Source organism: Oncorhynchus kisutch, linkage group LG1 (genome assembly GCF_002021735.2).
Source record: "Oncorhynchus kisutch isolate 150728-3 linkage group LG1, Okis_V2, whole genome shotgun sequence".
In the NCBI taxonomy this organism is placed as follows: Eukaryota; Metazoa; Chordata; class Actinopteri; order Salmoniformes; family Salmonidae; genus Oncorhynchus; species Oncorhynchus kisutch.
In genome coordinates, this window is record NC_034174.2 from 49,231,070 (window position 1) to 49,237,069 (window position 6,000).

The following is a 6,000-nucleotide window of genomic DNA, read 5'->3' on the forward strand; positions in this document are numbered from 1 at the left end:
TAGGTGTAGGTGTAGTAGGTAGGTAGAGGTAGGTAGAGGTAGGTAGGTGTAGGTAGGTGTAGGTAGGTAGGTAGGTAGGTGTAGGTAGGTAGGTAGGTGTAGGTAGGTGTAGGTAGGTAGGTGCAGGTAGGTAGGTGCAGGTAGGTGCAGGTAGGTAGGTAGGTGTAGGTAGGTGTAGGTAGGTAGGTAGGTAGGTAGGTAGGTAGGTAGGTAGGTAGGTAGGTAGGTGTGTAGGTAGGTAGGTAGGTAGGTGTAGGTAGGTGTGTAGGTAGGTAGGTAGGTAGGTAGGTGTAGGTAGGTGTAGGTAGGTGTAGGTAGCTAGGTGTAGGTAGGTGTAGGTAGCTAGGTGTAGGTAGGTAGGTGTAGGTAAGTAGGTGTAGGTAGGTAGGTGTAGGTAGGTAGGTAAGTGTCTCTCTGCGCGTCTGTCTGCGCGTCTGTCTGCGTGTCTGTCTGCGTGTCTGTCTGCGTGTCTGTCTGCGTGTCTGTCTGCGTGTCCGTCTGTGCACGCGCTCTGCAATCTCATCTGGGAGACGGGAGGCAGCAGCCACATTTTCAGAGAAACTGTGAGAGAGCGAGGCTGGCAGCTCACAAGGCCTTGATAAAGCAATGGGTACCCAAAGAAATATGAACCTTATTAAGGGGATAAAGGAACAATGAACAAAGGATACATTTCATTTAGTTTGCGGTCGCATCTCATCTCACACACAAATGAATTGCGCACATCCACACACCCACACATCCACACACCCACAGACCCACCCAGCTGGACCTAGGTATAAGAAAGGTGCACACAGGAGACAACACAAACAGCACATCGACACAAACCGTAGCATACACATACACACACACACACACACACTTTTGTTGTTTACTTTTTTGTATTACACACACACACACACACACACACACAAAGGGAGAGAATGAAGACAGAGTGCTGTGAGGAGCAGCGGGGAAATTGTTTGTTTTCTCGCTATCTGCTCACAGCGTGAAGGTCGGAGACGGGTCATCTTTCTCTCCCTCTCTCATTCTATCATTCTCTCCACCCCACTCTCTCTGACTCAGAGACACACACACACATTTTCAGCATCTGCATCGTCCATCTCTCCCTCGGCTCTCAGTGACACCACTCCAATATACTGGCTAATTATAAAGCTAGAGCTAACCACAGGCACCTCTCTCTACCCAGAGAGATTGGAGATTCACAAAGAGACCAAATACAGAGGCTAAAGTGTGTGTGTGTGTGTGTTTGTGTGCATATCTGTGTCTCCAAATCTTGGAATGGAATATAGACCAGGGCGAAGACCATCAAAGCACGACTTAATTTACATTTCCCCAACTGGCAACTGCTCTGGAGCAAGCCAGTCAGCCAGCCAGCCAGTCAGGCAACCAGCCAACCAGGCAACCAGCCAGCCAGCCGGCCAACCAGCCAGTCAGCCAGACAGCCTGTACTTCCTACAGTTGATATTACACTCAGTACAGCACAGACATTACACCATCACCCACTACTACTAGGTGGGAAGGTTCAGGTGACTGGGGTTCGGCATCTCCGGTTGTGGAGGGCCTCCACAGAGTGTGCAACACTGGGCTGGAACAAAAGTCTGCAGGTCTTAGAAACAGCTGTACAGGATCGTCGCTGTACAACCTTGTCTCCTGAGAAGTGACATTGAGTTGAGCGCGGCGCAGTTTACCAGACCCGGTTCAAATATTATCAACTTCAAATATTCCCCCGTTTGTGTGGAGTACAAGTATGCACGTCATGTCCTTAATAGATTCACGAATCGATGAGTAGCACGGTCGTTTCAGGATCAGGATATTGTCAACAAGAGTGTGTTTGTGTGAGAGAGGAAAGAGGGATCGTCTCCGCCAGCTGTTGCCTGAGTACGCCCCGTCACACTGAATCCCTGCTCTTCAAAATCAATCCACTCAACGACAGCAAAACGAGTGAAGGAAGGAGGGATAGAACGAGAGGGAGGAAGGGAGCGAGGGAGGGGATGGGGGGAGTTTGAAACATAAGCAACGTTTGGCTAATTGAATCAAACCAAGCTATTCTCCGGATCAGACACAGAGGGAATCTAATCATAGCCGTGGTGAGGGGAGAGACACGTTTAGCGCGGATGATAGGTTTTTACCAGGGCAGGGCGGCGATCGATACAATGGCCATCATGCAACGAGGAGACAGTCGATAACTATCGCTATGGTTTTTCCAGTGTGTATATTCCTTTCTAGTAGTGTCTGTTAGTTTCAGTAAAATAGTTAAAGGTAAACAATATATATATATATATTATACACACACACACAGTGGGGGAAAAATGATTTAGTCAGCCACCAATTGTGCAAGTTCTCCCACTTAAAAAGATGAGAGGCCTGTAATTTTCATCATAGGTACACTGGTGTCCTTTGATAGCTCTTTGGTCTTGGCCGTAGTGGAGTTTGGAGTGTGACTGTTTGAGGTTGTGGACAGGTGTCTTTTATACAGATAACAAGTTCAAACAGGTGCCATTAATACAGGTAACGAGTGGAGGACAGAGGAGCCTCTTAAAGAAGGTCTGTGAGAGCCAGAAATCGTGCTTGTTTGTAGATGACCAGATACTTATTTTCCACCATAATTTGCAAATAAATTCATAAAAAATCCTACAATGTGATTTTCTGGATGTTTTTTTCTCATTTTTTCTGTCATAGTTGAAGTGTACCTCTGATGAAAATTACAGGCCTCTCATCTTTTTAAGTGGGAGAACTTTCACAATTGGTGGCTGACTAAATACTTTTTTGCCCCACTGTGTGTGTGTGTGTGTGTGTGTGTGTGTGTGTGTGTGTGTGTGTGTGTGTGTGTGTGTGTAGGCAGCGCTAAAGATCACAATGCAATGGCCAGGGCGACAATGGTTTTGATTGACATAATTTATGGTGAATGGGGGGTAGAGCAAGGTAGAGAGGGGTAGAGCAAGGTAGAGAGGGGTAGAGCGAGGTAGAGAAGGGTAGAGGGGGGTAGAGCGAGAGACGGGGGGTAGAGCGAGAGAGGGGGGTAGAGCGAGAGAGGGGGGGTAGAGCGAGAGAGGGGGGGTAGAGCGAGAGAGGGGGGGTAGAGCGAGAGAGGGGGGGTAGAGCGAGAGAGGGGGGGGTAGAGCGAGAGAGGGGGGGTAGAGCGAGAGAGGGGGGTAGAGCGAGAGAGGGGGGTAGAGCGAGAGAGGGGGGGTAGAGCGAGAGAGGAGGGGGTAGAGCGAGGTAGAGGGGGTAGAGCGAGGTAGAGGGGGGGTAGAGCGAGAGAGAGAGGGGGTAGAGCGAGAGAGAGAGGGGGGTAGAGCGAGAGAGAGAGGGGGGTAGAGCGAGAGAGAGAGGGGGGTAGAGCGAGAGAGGAGAGGGGGTAGAGCGAGAGAGGGGGTAGAGCGAGAGCGGGGTAGAGCGAGAGAGCGGGTAGAGCGAGAGCGAGGGGCTAGAGCGAGAGAGAGGGGGTAGAGCAAGGTAGAGAGGTTAGAGCAAGGTAGAGAGGGGTAAAGCGAGGTAGAGAGGGGTAAAGCGAGGTAGAGCGAGGTAGAGAGGGTGTAGAGCGAGAGAGGGGTAGAGCGAGAGAGAGGGGTAGAGCAAGGTAGAGAGGGGTAGAGCAAGGTAGAGAGGGGTAAAGTGAGGTAGAGCGAGAGAGGGGGGTAGAGCGAGGTAGAGAGGGGGGTAGAGCGAGAGAGAGAGGGGGTAGAGCGAGAGAGAGAGGGGGGTAGAGCGAGAGAGAGAGAGGGGGGTAGAGCGAGAGAGAGAGAGGGGGGTAGAGCGAGAGAGAGAGGGGGGTAGAGCGAGAGAGAGAGGGGGGTAGAGCGAGAGAGAGGGGGTAGAGCGAGAGAGAGGGGGTAGAGCGAGAGAGGGGTAGAGCGAGAGAGCGGGGTAGAGCGAGAGCGAGGGGGCTAGAGCGAGAGAGAGGGGGGTAGAGCAAGGTAGAGAGGTTAGAGCAAGGTAGAGAGGGGTAAAGCGAGGTAGAGAGGGGTAAAGCGAGGTAGAGCGAGGTAGAGAGGGGGGTAGAGCGAGAGAGAGAGGGGGGTAGAGCGAGAGAGAGAGGGGGGTAGAGCGAGAGAGAGGGGGTAGAGCGAGAGAGAGGGGGTAGAGCGAGAGAGAGGGGGTAGAGCGAGAGAGCGGGGTAGAGCGAGAGCGAGGGGGCTAGAGCGAGAGAGGGGGGTAGAGCAAGGTAGAGAGGTTAGAGCAAGGTAGAGAGGGGTAAACCGAGGTAGAGAGGGGTAAAGCGAGGTAGAGCGAGGTAGAGAGGGGTGTAGAGCGAGAGAGGGGTAGAGCGAGAGAGAGGGGTAGAGCAAGGTAGAGAGGGTAGAGCAAGGTAGAGAGGGGTAAAGCGAGGTAGAGCGAGAGAGGGGGGTAGAGCGAGAGAGAGAGGGGTAGAGCGAGGTAGAGAGGGGTAGAAGGGCAGAGTGAGGTAGAGAGGGGTAGAGCGAGGTAGAGAGGGGGAGAGCGAGGTAGAGAGGGGGAGAGAGGGGTAGAGCGAGGTAGAGAGGGGTAGAGCGAGGTAGAGAGGGGTAGAGCGAGGTAGAGAGGGGTAGAGCGAGGTAGAGGGGGGTAGAGCGAGGTAGAGGGGTAGAGCGAGGTAGAGAGGGGTAGAGCGAGGTAGAGAGGGGTAGAGCGAGGTAGAGGGGGGTAGAGCGAGGTAGAGGGGTAGAGCGAGGTAGAGGGGTAGAGCGAGGTAGAGGGGTAGAGCGAGGTAGAGAGGGGTAGAGCGAGGTAGAGAGGGGTAGAGCAAGGTAGAGGGGTAGAACGCGTGGTAGAGCGAGAGGGGTAGAGCGGGAGAGAGAGAGGGGTAGAGCGAGAGAGGGGGGTAGAGCAAGAGAGAGAGGGGTAGAGCGAGGTAGAGAGGGGAAGAGGGGCAGAGCGAGGTAGAGAGGTAGACCAAGGTATAGAGGGGTAGAGCAAGGTAGAGAGTGAGGTAGAGAGGGGGAGAGAGGGGTAGAGCGAGGTAGAGAGGGGGAGAGAGGGGTAGAGCGAGGTAGAGAGGGGGAGAGAGGGGTAGAGCGAGGTAGAGAGGGGTAGAGCGAGGTAGAGAGGGGGAGAGAGGGGTAGAGCGAGGTAGAGAGGGGGAGAGAGGGGTAGAGCGAGGTAGAGAGGGGGAGAGAGGGGTAGAGCGAGGTAGAGAGGGGGAGAGAGGGGTAGAGCGAGGTAGAGAGGGGGAGAGAGGGGTAGAGCGAGGTAGAGAGGGGGAGAGAGGGGTAGAGCGAGGTAGAGAGGGGGAGAGAGGGGTAGAGCGAGGTAGAGAGGGGGAGAGAGGGGTAGAGCGAGGTAGAGAGGGGGAGAGAGGGGTAGAGCGAGGTAGAGAGGGGGAGAGAGGGGTAGAGCGAGGTAGAGAGGGGGAGAGAGGGTAGAGCGGGGGGAGGGTAGAGCGGGGGAGGGTAGAGCGAGGTAGAGAGGGGGGAGGGTAGAGCGAGGTAGAGAGGGGGGAGGGTAGAGCGAGGTAGAGAGGGGGGAGGGTAGAGCGAGGTAGAGAGGGGGAGGGTAGAGCGAGGTAGAGAGGGGGGAGGGTAGAGCGAGGTAGAGAGGGCAGAGCGGGGTAAAGCAAGGTAGAGAGGAGGGTAGAGCCGAGAGAGGGGGGGTAGAGCGAGGTAGAGAGGGGGAGAAGGGCAGAGCGAGTTAGAGAGGGGTAGAGCGAGGTAGAGAGGGGTAGAGCAAGGTAGAGAGGGGTAGAGCGAGGTAGAGAGGGGTAGAGTGAGGTAGAGAGGGGTAGAGCGAGGTAGAGAGGGGTAGAGCGAGTAGAGAGGGGTAGAGCAAGGGTAGAGAGGGGTAGAGCAAGGTAGAGAGGGGTAGAGCAAGGTAGAGCGAGAGGGGTAGAGCGGAGAGAGAGGGTAGAGCGAGAGAGGGGGAGAAGGGCAGAGCGAGAGAGAGAGGGGCAGAGCGAGGTAGAGAGGGGCAGAGCGAGGTAGAGAGGGGTAGAGCGAGGTAGAGAGGGGTAGAGCAAGGTAGAGAGGGGTAGAGCGAGGTAGAGAGGGGTAGAGCGAGGTAGAGAGGGGTAGAGCGAGGTAGAGA

General features: G+C 54.6%; 1 protein-coding gene across 1 annotated transcript in view; it reads right to left on the reverse strand.

The window, feature by feature from the left end:
- The window catches only part of LOC116376197 (plexin-A1-like), a 154,735-nt gene that overhangs the window by 31,667 nt on the left and 117,068 nt on the right, over positions 1 to 6,000 (reverse strand). The gene's annotated exons all lie outside the window — the stretch shown is intronic.